The sequence below is a fragment of the Opisthocomus hoazin genome, chromosome Z (genome assembly GCF_030867145.1).
Source record: "Opisthocomus hoazin isolate bOpiHoa1 chromosome Z, bOpiHoa1.hap1, whole genome shotgun sequence".
Classification (NCBI taxonomy): Eukaryota; Metazoa; Chordata; class Aves; order Opisthocomiformes; family Opisthocomidae; genus Opisthocomus; species Opisthocomus hoazin.
In genome coordinates, this window is record NC_134454.1 from 14,637,264 (window position 1) to 14,652,446 (window position 15,183).

The window sequence follows — 15,183 nt, forward strand, 5'->3', positions numbered from 1 at the left end:
CCTCTGGGCAGCCTGTTCCGGTGCTCTATCAGCCTCAGAGGGAAGAAGTTCTTCCTCATGTTCAGACGGAACTTCCTCTGCTTCAGTTTGTGCCTGTTGTCCCTTGTACTTTTGCTGGGCACCACTGAAAAGAGCTTGGCCCCATCCTCCTGTCACCCACCCTTCAGATACTTATAAGAGTTTATAAGGTCCGCTCTCAGCCTTCTTTTCTCCAGACTAAACAAGCCCAGCTACCCCAGCCTTTCCTTGTAGGAGAGATGCTCCAGTGCCCTCACCATCCTTGTAGCCCTCTGCTGGACTCTCTCCAGTAGCTCCTCATCTTTCTTGAACTGGGGAGCCCAGAACTGGACACAGTACTCCAGATGGGGCCTCACCAGGGCACAGTAGAGGGGAAGGAGAACCTCCCTCGACCTGCAGGCCACAATCCTCTTGATGCACCCCAGGATGCCATTGGCCTTCTTGGCAGCCAGGGCACACTGCTGGCTCATGGTCAGCCTGTCACCCATCAGCACTCCTAGGTCCCTCTCCACAGAGCTGCTCTCCAGCAGGTCAGCCCCAAGCCTGTACTGATGCATGGGGTTGTTCCTCCCCAGGTGCAGGGTCCTGCACTTGCCCTTGTTGAACCTCATCAGGTTCCTCTGCGCCCAGCTCTCCAGCCTGTCCAGGTCTCGCTGAATGGCAGCACAGCCTTTCGGTGTATCCACCACTCCTCCCAGTTTTCTGTCATCAGCAAACTTGCTGAGGGTACATTCTAACTCTTCATCCAGGTTGTTGATGAAGAAGTTGAACAAGACTGGGCCAAATACTGACTCCTGGGGGACACCACTAGTTACAGGCCTCCAACTAGACTCAGCGCTGCTGATGACAACCCTCTGAGTTCTGCCATTCAGCCAGTTCTCAATCCACCTCACTGATCACTCTTCCAGCCCACACTTCCTGAGCTTCCCTAGGAGGATGTTATGGGAGGCAGCGTTGAAAGCCTTGCTGAAGTCGAGGTAGAAAACATCCACTGCTCTCCCCTCATCTACCCAACCAGTCATGTCATCATAGAAAGCTATCACATTGGTCAGGCATGATTTCCCCTTGGTGAATCCATGTTGACTACTCTTGATAACCTTCTTTTCCTCCACTTGCTTGATGATGACATCCAGAATGAGCTACTGCATCATCTTTCCTGGGATGGAGGTGAGGCTGACTGGCCTGTAGTTCCCTGGGTCCTCCTTCTTGCCCTTTTTGAAGACTGGAGTGACATTGGCTTTTCTCCAGTCCTTGGGCACCTCTCCTGTTCTCCAGGACCTTTCAAAAATGATGGAGAGTGGCTTAGCAATGACATCTGCCAGCTCCCTAAACACTTGTGGGTGCATTCCATCGGGGCCCATGGATTTGTGGGTGTCCAGTTTACTTAAATAATCTCTAACCTGATGCTCCTCAACTAAGGGGAAGTCTTGCTTTCTCCAGACTCTCTCTCTTACCTTCAGGGTCTGGGATGCCTGGGTCAGGCTTAGCAGTGAAGACTGAAGCTAAGAAGGCATTCAGTTACTCTCCCTTCTCTGTATCCTCCATCACCAGGGCACCCATCTGGTTCAGCAGGAACCCAGCATTTTCCCTAGTCTTCCATTTGCTGCCGAAGTACTTGAAGAAGCTCTGCTTATTGTCTTTTACGTCCCTTGTCAGATTTAAGTCCAGGTGGGCCTTAGCCTTACTTGTTACTTCCTTTCATGCTCGGACAATGTTCCTGTAATCCTCCCAAGTGGTCTGTTCCTCTTTCCACATTCCATAGATCTTTCACTTCCATTTGAGTTCTCCTAGAAGCTCCTTGCTCATCCATGCGGGTCTCCTGCCTTCTTTGCTTGATTTCTTACTCATGGGGATGCACCGATCCTGGGCATGGAGGAAGTGACGCTTAAATAGTGACCAGTTCTTTTGGATCCCTCTACCTTCTAGAGCCCTAACCCATGAGATTCCTCCAGCTAAGTCCTTGAAATAGCCAAAGTTAGCTCTCCTGAAGTCCAAGGCTGTGATCCTACTTATTGCTCTGCTTTCTCCACACAGGATCCTGAACTCCACCATCTCATGGTCACTGCAGCCAAAGCTGCCCCCAGCCTTCACATTCTCAACAAGTTCTACTTTGTTTGTCAGCACAAGGTCCAGCAGCGCACCTCTCCTCATTGGCTCCTCCATGATCTGTCCAAAAAGTTATGATCAACACTCTGCAAGAACCTCCTGGACTGTGTGTGCCTTGCTGTGTGGTCATCCCATCAGATATCAGGGTCACTGAAGTCCCCCATGAGAACCAGGGCCTGTGATCATGAACCTACTTTCAGCTGTCTGTAGAAGGCCTCATCAACCTCCTCTTTCTGCTCAGGTGGCCTGTAGTAAACACCCACAACAGTGTCACCAATATGAGCCTGCCCCTTAATTCTTACCTGTAAGCTCTAGACTCATTCTTCGTTTGCCCCCAGGCAGAGCTCGATACTTTCCAGTTGCTCCCTCACATAAAGAGCAACTCCACCACCTCACCTTCTGAACCTCTCGTTCCTAAAAAGTGTGTAGCCATCTATGACAGCATTCCAGTCATGCAAGCTGTCCCACCACAACTCTCTAGTTGCAAAGAGCTCATGGCTCTGTGATCGCAGATAGATCTATAGTTCTTCCTGTTTATTGCCCATGCTGTGTACATTGATGTAGAGGCATTTCAGAGAGGTAATCGAGCATGCAGGTTTCCCTGGAGAGATGTAAGAGGATCCACCACAGCCATACCCAACCTTAAGATGATTGGTCTTCTGGTTCTTAACCTGGGAGGCAGCTAAGGATCATTTTTCATTCTTCCATCAGTAAGAGCCATTTGGAGAGAGTGATTCATAAAATTCCCAAGGAACAGGAAAATACACTATTTCTTTTAATAAAAGGGAAGCGAAACTCTCAGGCATCAGTTTTAAAACAGACAATGGAAGTGGTTTTTTACAAAATACATAGTCAAGTTGTGCCATAAATCGCCTTAGGAGCCATGGAAACCAAACATAGGAATGAAATCAGTCAGGGGTTAGAGCAATTTGTGAAGGGTAGGTCCGCTAAGGGCTATTGAATGTCACTGCCTGAAAGAAGCCTTTGGCTGAGGAAGTCCTTGAACCACTGTCAGAAACTGAGTTAGTAAGCCTAGGCAGCAACCATTTTCTACATGACCTGTTTCTAGTACTGTTTTCCAGAGAGTGCATTATTCAAAACAGGAGAAGAGAATAATTACAGCATTAAGGACCTCAGTCTTGATTTTCTGTTCTCCTGGGTCTGTTTCAGGCCCGTGCTGGGCAAAAGCACCCTCAGAGGTTAGGTTTGGTCTTGGGCCCGTTGCTGCTATTCATCAGATTTTGGGAGTTGGTAGTAAGTTTCTGGACAAGACCAAGTATAGCTCATTATAGAGGTAAAGGGATGATTTCTGGGGGACTCCTTGCTACTCTTCTGCCTTCACAACTTCTCTGGAGCTCTTCCCATTACAGGAATTTGCCCTCCCCAGCTTCTCAAGCTTGGTAGGTATGTGGCTCTGCTAAGACAGGACAGACTATCCGCTCCCTCCAAACGTCAAGGAATGCCAGGATTTCTCCTCCAGGAAGCACAAAGCCTGGCTGACACTGTGCTCAGAAGGGTATACAACCCATGGAGAACCTTCCTGAAATGAGGGCTTGCCCTGCTACACAAAATGAGTTCTCAAGGCAACAACAGGTGTGAGGATATACAGAAGGGTTGATCTAAGTATGAAGTAAAGCAGCCCTCAGTAGATTTGGTCTTCTAGGACCATGGGAGTAAGGACAAAATTCAGATACGACCATATGAATTCAGTCCATTCTCTAAGAAAATTATAGACAATAATTTAAAAGTGCATAATCATTACTCATGAGAGGAGTGCCAGCATCATAGAGTGTTATCTTCACGCATAACTACTCATGACAATTCTTCTTCCCACACTCCTTACTGTTTTGGTCTGGTTATACTAAACATTACCTTACAGCTCAGGCTGTTTAAGGACATTTATAAATTTCCTGTACTTTCCAATTCTGGAGGCATTTTCCTCCAATATCAAAGCTTATTACACTTCTATTTTAATGATGGAATAATTTTTAGTTTGAAGAGGAAAATGTCAAATGAAATTGTCCTATTGAAAATAAGAGAAAAAAAGCAAGATTCAGAACGGGAAATTGTGCATAATTTCTAAAATGAAGAGAGAAATGTTTATGAAATTTGTAAAATACCCCAATTTTTTTTTCCTAAGGAATTGAAACAGCTCTCCTCTAACATCCTTGGCATTGGAGGGAAGGAAAGTGATAAACATAATACTCATTTTTAAAGAACCCTGGAAATAACCTTCCTTGTTTTGGCCTCTGGTACTATCTTCATTTCAATTAAATTAAACATCTACCCACAGTTTAACTTTTTATTTTTAGGACTGAAGCACAAAATGCTATTAAAACTGAGCATGATTCATCAATGTGAAACTGCAGGAAAACCAAACAGCACAATGTGATATATAAACTCAGATGTCATCTTCAAAGGCAAATGAAACTGATAATCTCTCAGCTGAAATGTTCAGTCTGGTTTCTGTTGAAGAGAAATGTTGACCATGAATGATCAGAATTCTGACCTTTAAAAGTAGTTTGAACAAATTTTGGTTGTTCAGTCCAAATACAAGCACCCTGAGGGGAAATAATGTTCCTCAAGAGTACAGCAAACATCTGCAAAGAGCAGAGGAGTGCCATGCTCTCTTTCTCCTAAGTAAGTAAGATAGCAATTAATGGCCTGAAGCTATTCTATGGGTGGGATAGCACAGACATTAGAAAACATCGTTTGAATAGTAGCACTACAGAAGCTTGTCTTACAGTCACGTTATTTCATAGCTTGATGTAATCAAATACATGCTGACAGGCCCTCTGTCATAAATAGTGTAGATATAGTTGATTGTACCTTGAGGAAAGGTTTAAAAGGTAATCTCCTGACAGTTGTTCTTGGTCTGCATATTTTTATGAATAATTGTCACTGTTGTTTATATTCCCTTCTTAAGTGCTAGGTATGTGCTTCCTTCTTTCATTCACCAAGTGCTAATAGATTTGTAGAAATAGCTCAATTTGCCTGTTGTGAACCCTGCCAGTGGTAATTCATTTGGAACCTTACCAGCGAAGGTTTAATTTTTAAAATTAATCTTGTTCATCTGTCATTGCCCTAAGTTATGAGAAGTATTGGCTGCAGAGAGACCAAGCCAGAGTTCCTGCTGTAAGTTATATCATCAAAGGAGGACCTCACTTGCCATTGACATTTCCTCTCACTAGCCATTGACTTTTCCTCTCCAGACAGCTTCCATCCCAGCTCTTAGATTACAATCTTCTTTGATAAAAACTGTCTTTCTTCTGGGTAAATATTTTATTCTCTACCAGGATTCAGCAATGGGGAAAAGGCTTTCTCAGAACAGGACAGCAGTTTCAAGGGATTTCCCTGAAAATCACTCTTTTAATAGGACAAATGTTTACAAACAGAGACCAACATGAGCCCTCTACCTAAACTTGCGGGTTCTAAGCCAGATTCTAAATCAGACTTCTGGGTTTGATTATTTTGTTGGACACTGGAGAACAGATTAGTTTAATCACACACTTGCAAACATTTCATGTTAATACTGTGTTAATTACGGCTTCAGTTCTAGGCCTGTCCAGGGTTTTCCTCTGTTCCCCACAAATGTGCTCATCCTGCACTGGAAAACAGAGTTCCCCACACATGAGGTGGTATTGTCCTGGGGAGGTACACAAGGGTGATTAGAAGTTTTGTACTATTCGGTCTGTGGTTTCCTCTTTGTTGCTCAGCTTTTCTTAGCATGTAGTCAAGAATTACCTCAGAGACTATATGGGATAGGCTGTCTTCTCTCATCTTTGTACTCATCCACGACTACACCAAAAAATTGGGACATTAGGGTAGAATAAAAAAATCTGAGACCATGTGGCTGGAGCTTGTATGACATTTCTGTTTGTGGGCTAAAATAGTTATACAGAAGTTTATCTGTGGTCAAAGAACAGATGACTTTTTTTTTCCCCCACTTTTAACTCTGTTTCATCATATTACTCTGATTTATTTTATTTTATGCTTAAATAGGAGGTTGAAAATGGATTCTTCTGTTGAAGGGCAAATCTTTCAATTTTCGTTTTGATACAATGATCTAATCAGATTCAAAAATGTTTCACCAAACAAAAGAGGGATAGATGTGAATTCTCTCACTTACATGCTGAGTCTGTGCAGCCTTGATAGCACTTCGCTTCACAGTGAGTGCTTAAAAAACTCGGTCCTTGCTGTAGCTGCACCTGTTGTGATGATGTTATTGCAAGTAGCCAATGGAGTTCAGTTAAATCCAGCCTGCAGTATGATTACTTTTTAGACCAGTGCCATAGCTGTATACACAGCTGTGTCTTCAGCGCAAAGTCAGCTTCAAAGAACTACTTTTAGGGCATGGCTTCTCATCCTCTGTGGTAAACCACAAAAATAAAAGAAAACACACAGGGACTCTGTATGACTGTGACTGAAAGTAGAATACATAGGTTAATAAGCTGCAGCTACATGGAGATCACTATAGTCTGGATGTCTATACCCAAGTTAGCTGTAAGTCAACAGATCATAGAATCATAGACTCATAGGTTGGAAAAGACTTCTAAGATCATCAAGCCCAACCATCAACCCAACACCACCATGCCTACTAAACCATCTCCTGAAGTGCCACATCTACACTCTTTTTGAACACCTCCAGGGATGGGGACTCAACCACCTCCCTGGGCAGCCTATTCCAATATCTGACCGCTCTTTCAGTAAAGAGATGTTCCCTAATATCTTATCTAAACCTCCCCTGATATGACTTGAGGCTATTTCCTCTCGTCCTATCGCTAGTTACCTGGGAGAAGAGACCAACACCTGCCTCACTACAACCTCCTTTCAGGTAGCTGTAGAGAGCATTAAGGTCCCCCCTCAGTCTCCTCTGCTCCAGACTAAACAACCCCGGCTCCCTCAGCTGCTCCTCAGAAGACTTGTTCTCTAGACCCCTCACCAGCCTCCGTTACCCTTCTGTGATGCCTGTCAGATGAAACACTGCTCACATAGTAGCACTGCAAGCAGCACTGAATACAGACATTTTGCAGTCCACAAGAGCAATAAGCTTATGTGTTGCCTATATATGTGTTGGACATGGCATATCTAATTGTCTTCCAGAAGACATTATGGTAGTTCAAGTCTCTCATGAGGACCAAGGCCTGCAGTTTTGAAGCTTCTTCCAGCTGTATATGGCAGGTCCAAGGAGCGGTAGTGAATGGATTTAAATCCAGTTCACAGCAGGTCAGCAGTGGTGTTCCCCAGGGCTCAGTATTGGGGCCAGTTCTTATTAATACTTTTATCAATGATCTGGATGAGGAGATTGAGTGCTCCCTCAGTAAGTTTGCAGATGACACCAAGCTGGGCAGGAGTATTGATCTGCTTGAGGGTAGAAAGGCTCTGCAGAGGGATCTGGACAGGCCAGATTGATGTGCTGAGGCCAACTATATGAAGTTCCACAAGGCTAGGTTCTGGGTCCTGCACTTAGGACATAACAACCCCATGCAACACTACAGGCTTGGGGAAGAGTGGCTGCAAAGCTGTCTGGTGGAAAAGAACAGGTGGGTGCTGTTCGACAGCCAGCTGAACATGAGCCAGCAGTGTGCCCAGGTGGCCAAGAAGGCCAACGGCATCCTGGCTTGTATCAAGAATGGTGTGGACAGCAGGAGCAGGGAGGTGATCTTGCCCCTGTACTCGGCACTGGTGAGGCCACACCTCGAGTGCTGTGTTCAGTTTTGGGCCCCTCACTACAAGAAAGACACTGAGGTGCTGGAGCATCTCAAAGAAGAGCAATAAGGCTGGTGAAGGGTTTAGAGAACAAGCCCTATGACAAATGGCTAAGGGAACTGGGTTCCTTAGTCTGGAGAAAAGGAGGCTGAGAAAAGACCTTGTCACTCTCTACCACTACCTGAAAGGAGGTTGTAGTGAGGTGCGTGTTGGTCTCTTCTCCTGAACAGAAAGTAACAGGACAAGAGTAAACAGCCTCAAGTTGAGTCAGGGGAGCTTTAGATTGGATATTAGGAAAAATTTCTTTACCAAAGAGGTTGTCAAGCACTGGAACAGGCTGCCCATGGAAGCGGTTAAGTCAACACCCCTGGAGGTATTTAAAAGATGTGTAGACATGGCGCTTAGAGACATGGTTTGGTGGTGAACTTGGTGGCATTAGGTTTACGGATGGACTCAATGATCTTAAAGGTCTTTTCCAACCTAATTAATTCTATGATTCTATGATTCTAAGTATGGAGACTCCACAACCTCTCTAGGCACCCTGTGCCAGTGATCAGTCACCCTCGCAGTGTAAAAATGTTTCTGGATGTCCAGAAGTACCCCTGGTGTTTCAGTCTGTGCCCATTGGCTCTGGTACTGGCACTGAGCACCAATGGAAAGAGCCTGACTATGTGTTCTTTGAACCCTTCCTACCCTCCCTTCTGGTATCTACATATATTGATGAGCTCTCCCCTGAGCCTTCTCTTCTCCAGGCTAAACAGTTCCTGCCCTCTCAGCCTTTTCTCCTATGAGGGGTGCTCCAGGCCCTCCATTGCCTTCATGGCTTTCACTGAACTCTCTCCAGTATGTCCATGTTTGTCTCGTACTGGGGAGCCCAGCACTGGACACAGCACTCCAGGTGTGACCTCACCAGTGCTGTGAAGACAGGAAGAATCACCTCCCCTAACTTGCTGGCAACACTCGTTCTAATGCAGTCCAGGATACCATTGACAGCCTTTGCCACAAGGGCACATTTGTGGTAGAGTGTGTTTGACATGCCTCACTAACATGCTAGTGTCTTGTTTGTGTTCTAGAACCAGACCAGGCAGATATTGCATACTTCTTTAAGATCTTCAAGAAAGCCCAGATGAAGGGGTTATTAAAACACTGGAGATGTTCAGACAATAAATCTACATGCTGATGAACTGGCAAAACTTTAACAAGACTAACCTTGATATATGAGTAAAGAATATGCAACATGTCTTGGGATCCATGAGCTATCTGAATTGTCCGAGCACTATACTGGAGAAGGAATACAAATCTAATTACACATCATAGCTGAGGAATGAGGTATGAGGTATGAGGAAACCTGTGTTTCTGTCTTTTCCAGATTTCAGCAAACGTTTCAAAGAAAATTGTCACTTGCAAAGTATGATAATGGGATGCTGGGAAACAACAGTGACAAAATCCTTTTGGGGGGCTATGCAATCTGTCATGGAACATAAAGTTTTTTCTCCTATCAGCCAGGAAGAGAAAGAAGTACTTTCCAATGCATGTGTGGAAGATGACTGCTCTAAACACTGAAAATCCAGGTTTGTGTTAAAAACATGGGCTAGAAAGGCGGAAATTTTTTTGCCCATGGCCTTGTTGGCACAACAGAAACATTAATTGTGCTTTGGGAGCCTAACAACCATGCAGATATAGGAAGACTAGTTTAGATAACCGCAATGCTGGCCAGAAAAGACCACAAGAAAAGATGAACAAACTTGCGAAGATGCTGGAACAAAACATTCTAAACCAGGAACAACAAACCAAATTGTCAGTGTTTGAGAGTAAGACAGTTGGCCCTCTTTATTTGCTTTAGACTTCGTTAGTTTAACAGATGCCAATTACTGAGAAAGCAGTTAGATGTGTAAAATTCACAATAATTTGTAAAATTCACAAGACTATCAGGTACATGCAATTAGGTCATATATGCCAAAATTGCTTGGAAAACATTTGAAATGGTTTGAAAATCAGGTTTTTGAACTGACTTCCCAATAGCTATTACGCAGAGATTCCCCATGACTGGGCATTTGTACCTGTTCATTTTCACAGAATCACAGAAACACAGAATGTTTGGGGTTGGAGAGACCTCTGGGGATCACCTAGTCCAACCTCCCTGCCGAAGCAGGGTCACCTAGAGCAGGCTGCATAGGACCTTGTCCAGGCAGGTCTTGAATATCTCCAGAGAAGGAGACTCCACAACCTCCCTGGGCAGCCTGTGCCAGTGCTCCGTCACCCTCAGAGTGAAGAAGTTCTTCCTCATGTTCAGACGGAACTTCCTATGCTTCAGTTTGTGGCCCATTGCCCCTTGTCCTGTCACTGGGCATCACTGAAAACAGTTTGGCCCCATCCTCCTGACACCCACCCTTCAGATATTTATAGACATTTATAAGGTCCCCTCGCAGCCTTCTCTTCTTCAGGCTGAACAAGCCCAGCTCCCTCAGCCTTTCCTCATAGGAGAGATGCTCCAGTCCCCTCATCATCCTTGTAGCCCTCCGCTGGACTCTCCCCAGTAGCTCCTCATCTTTCTTGAAGTGGGGAGCCCAGAACTGGACTCAGCACTCCAGATGGGACCTCCCTAGGGCAGTGTAGAGGGGAAGGAGATCCTCCCTCGACCTGCTGGCCACACTCCTCTTAATGCAATCTAGGATACCATTGGCCTTCTTGGCAACCAGGGAAAAGTTGGGGAACCAGGGAAGAGTTATAGGAAAGTTGTGTACAAAACTTGGCCCTCTGCATTTTTACAAAATACCAGGATTTATGCTGCTTAATAACTGCCTGGACTTAAATACAGTTAATAGATACTAAATACCAATAAATAGATAGTAAATACCAAGAAAGTTATTTTATAAATGAAGTTTATAGCTATTTTCTCTGCAACCATAAGTGAATGAAGTACTTCAGGAACAACCGATTTACACTGAGAAAATTGCTCTATTGCTGAAGACAAGATATGACATCATCACCACACAGCAAGCAAGAGGGATGAAGTTTTTAAAATCCACTTTAAAACTTCTGTTTTGGGGACCTTTAGTTATTGACATTTTTGTGTATGTGAACCAGACTCTCAGTAATTTCCTGAGTGTTTCTGACACTTGGAAAATACTGAGGAGAAAAAAAAAGATCATAAAATATTCTACAAGGGACGATTATAAGGCAAAGCAGGGCTAACAAAAGATTTCTACATCTATGGGAATAGTTGAAATTAAAATCTGCTATGCCGGTACCAAGGAGAGAATGTATAACTACCAAGAAAAAGAAGATTGAAGCTGAGCACGACTAACCAGCTTTCCAGCCACTACTGAAAGAGGGCTTTTATAGGGTCGTAATGTCTGCAACTACTGCAAAACCTTTGCACAGGGTCTCAATAGCTGCTTTAATGGTTCAAACTATTTTTGGTTTTACCATTTCAAAAACTGAATATAATCTTGACAATTACTCTTAGCTTAATACTTGCATTTCTGAAGGACATTGAGTAGCATGAGATGATTTTCAAAGTTTCGGGTCAGTAGAGGCAGCCTACCAGGACATGAAAGATAAATCTGCACATAGTTATGTTTCAGAAAAATTTCAGATCTGCAAACCACTAGGAATGTCAACTTTATAGTTTAACAGAAAAAAGAAGGATAGGGTTGGGATAAGGTATGATATTACAATGACCATATAGTAATTTCTGCCACAGAGCTGGTTCTTAGCACAAAACCAATGGGACACCTGCTTGAGCATCTTTCTCTGAGGTTCAAGAGGAAAAAAGGAAGTTCTGAGACAGCTGGAAAAGTAGCGAATTCAGGCTTCTAACCTGACCCCTATCATGAGATAAGAGTAAAGACACAAGAACTTCTTTCCTTCTTTCACAAGTTCTTTCCACGGCCTCCAGGAAAATGAGATTGCACATGCATTCCTTGGAACTAGATAGAACTGCAAAAAAGAATTAACTCATCCATGTCACCTATATTTCTTCACCTAGGAGAAATAAATCTTACCATTCAGGCAGTTATTATATAAATGAGAAATATTGCATTTCAATATGCAAAATACCTGTTTTAAACATTTCCTGGCAGTTAACATCTAAATGTTTTAATCTAAGTAGGATTTATATACTGTTCAACTCCAGCACAAAGGAGCTGAGGAATTAGAAAGTATTTCTAGATAATGATGATTCATCCTTCAAAAAAAATTACCTGTTGAAAAATGTGTTTATCTGAAAAAGTTACCATATCTAAATTCCCTAATACCTCCTAATATTTTATTCTTGAAGTTACACATGCTATTGTATTTTACTCGAAACAACGTACTTAAATTTATACTCTGCAGACTATTTTTCGCAGTAAAATATGTTACGGTTTGTACAACATTTTTTAACATTTCTAATATAACATATTTTGAAGTTATTAAATTGATATGTTATACTTCTATTTATTAATGTTTCCTCTGTGCTGTTTCACCCTATACAACACTATGCTAAACTTTGCATTAGTCTTTCCGAAGATTATTGTGACAAATATTTCTGCCTGTTTGTCAGTAGCTCTCTATTTTAAGACCATGTGAGCATATAGAATAGGACAGGATCAGGGTGAATTTCAGCTTCTATTATCTTTTTTTTTTTTTCTTTTTATTTGCTTGAGTTTTTTTAATAGGAAAAGAGTATTTTGAACTCAAAAATCAGAAGACATGTTCTCAATCAATCTCTGCCCAAGCTATGTTGAGGCACTGGCACAGGTTGCCCAGAGAAGCTGTGGCTGCCCCCTCCCTGGCAGTGTTCATGACCAGGCTGGATGGGGCTTTGAGCAGCCTGGTCTAGTGGAAGGTGTCCCTGCCCATGGCAGGGGGCTTGGAACTAGGTGAACATAAATGTCCCTTCCAAGCCAAACTATCTGTGATTCCATGATTCCATGAACACTTGTGTGCACACTCTAAAGGACAGCACACAGTATGTGAAGCACATGCTTGATGTGGACTCTCAGACAGCAGGGTCGCTTCCAGTTCCACAAACTGTGGCTTTGGTACTTCTCCGTCTTCTTCCCAGGACTGGAAAATCAGAGTGTGGCTCCCTTAAAACAATTCTGGAGTTGAAATTGGCAGCTTTATTTCATGCTGCATAACACAAAGTGAATCAAGACCCACAAGAACAGGAAAAAGGGTGGCTCAATCTTTTAATTCATGAGTCACCTAAATGGCCAGTTTTACACAAACGTCCATGCCAGAGGGCTTTACATTCTTTTTGGAACAGCCCTTAAAAGTGTGATGAAGATATTGCTTGCCAACTTACAAATAGTTATAACTTTAAAATGCCAAGGTGAGTTGGCCTCAGCTGCTCATAATTTTCATCAGGAAACGTTAAACAGAGATACACTTGCATGAGTAAGCAGGCATTTCCCTTTTTGGACCTGCCCACCTAGGCTGTGAGAACAACGTCCCCCGGTTTAGTTTAACCTGCCAGACGTGACTCCCATCTGCAGCAGAGACTGGCTCCCAGTTTCCCCTTAGTCCATGCTGCCTATGAGCTGGCACAGAGTGGCTGCAGTCAAACAAATATTTGGCTTCTAATTCCCTGTGGGTCAGGGCCCTACCATCAATCCCCAGTAAGGCATCCCACATCTTCTGCACTGTGGATAAGGAGACAGATAAAATCCCCATGATTTCCCTTTCCTCTCCCTATGACCTCCCTCTTTCCTCCTCCATTCTGAAGTGAAAAGGCTCACTTGCTGTGACAGAAGAGGATGCAGGTTTACTCAGTGGTGCATCACACAGATGTTTTTGGTAGGTGGCCGCTGTGGGCACTGATCAGACTGCGTGCAGTCAGTTGGCACTGAGCTGACACGTAGCTCCTGCCGTCTCATGTGGGTCCCCAGGGATGAGGTTTCTGTCTCTCTGCAGGGAAGAACGTTGTCCCTAACACTGCTTAAGCACAGACCTATATTCAAAGTCTCAGTTTTATGTCCATCTCACTTACTTCACATCCTGCTTTGAATTCCGGGCACCTCCACCCTGCAGCTGTCAAGACTATGCACAGCCCTGAGCTCTTCTTTGCCTGGGCCCAGGGTTCACCCCTCTCTGCCAAATTAAACTCGTCTTGGGCTCAAGCTCTGTTTTGATGCCTCTACCACACACTGCGTTTCCTAATCACACAGAACGCACATGAGAAACATTTTGCTCCAGTCAAGCCACAACTGCAACTGACCCACACCAGCGGCAGGACTGAACTGGTGCTTCCCGCTCAGGTAGTGGTTCGAAAGTCATAGTGTCCCTTACCCTCTGACTTTCACCCAGCCTGGCCTCTGCTAGCAGATGGCATGAGCAGAAGAGTAAGAGGAAAGTTAAAAGACAGAGAGATGGGTGACATTTGGGTTGTCTGAAAGCAGACTTTTGGAGACAGCAAGCCGGGAGAGCAGCAGAGCTGAGAGAGAGTGCGGCTGCCTATGTCCGGGCTGGAGTGCAGGGAGCAGCTCGGGGCCAGCAGGCAGGGACTGCACAGAGACATGGTGCATGCCCAGGCATCGGCAAGGACATCAAACTTCAAACGGTACCTGAATACATGATAAGTACATGAATAAAGTGAAATGGATATGCACGTTTTACCTGGAATCCATCTTTGCTGGCCTCACACTGGCTATGGGTTGCCTTGTCCAATGTAGCACTCTGGTGGCTTTTGGGATAGACATGTCTTGGAGCACGCTACCAGGCTAGCTAGCGAAGGAAGTACCAGCAGAAGAGGGCGGTGGTTCTGTCAGGAGGCAAAACTCCATTTCCAGGCTCCAGTCCCTCCAGGAGAGATGCTGAAGAAGCCACCACCTCTAGAGGCGCGGCAGCAGTTCTGACATCGCTGCTTTGGGCTCCAGGGTGGGTGGGAAATGCCGCTGCCCTCCCCAGGTGCGGGACAGGCAGCCTGCCTCTCACTGCTGTTGGGCTAGCGAGGGAGAGATGGAACCATGAACGCCAGAACAAATAAACTAACTGCTTTATTTTCAGTGCAAATGTTCCTCCAAGCCTCTCAGGCTGACAGGTAGGGCAGTCCGAAACTGCGTCCTGTAAGCTGCTGCTATGTACTGTACCTTCCCTGGGCTCTCCTGAGACCATGGGGAGGGCAGCAGCACCAGATGCAAGTCCAAAGCCATGAGATGCAAGGAGTTCTTCACATTATTTAGGATGTTATTATGGAAGACTTCCGGGTAGAGGGCTTCCTATAGTGAGTGAGTTTCCCTATGATACGCAACAGCTGAGCAGCAGCATTGAGGATTGCAGTTCTGGGTGAAGGTACTTTAAACCAGGAGTAGAGCGAGAGTTAGACACCCTCTTGGTTCTAGTTAGCAGGAATTCCCATTTGCT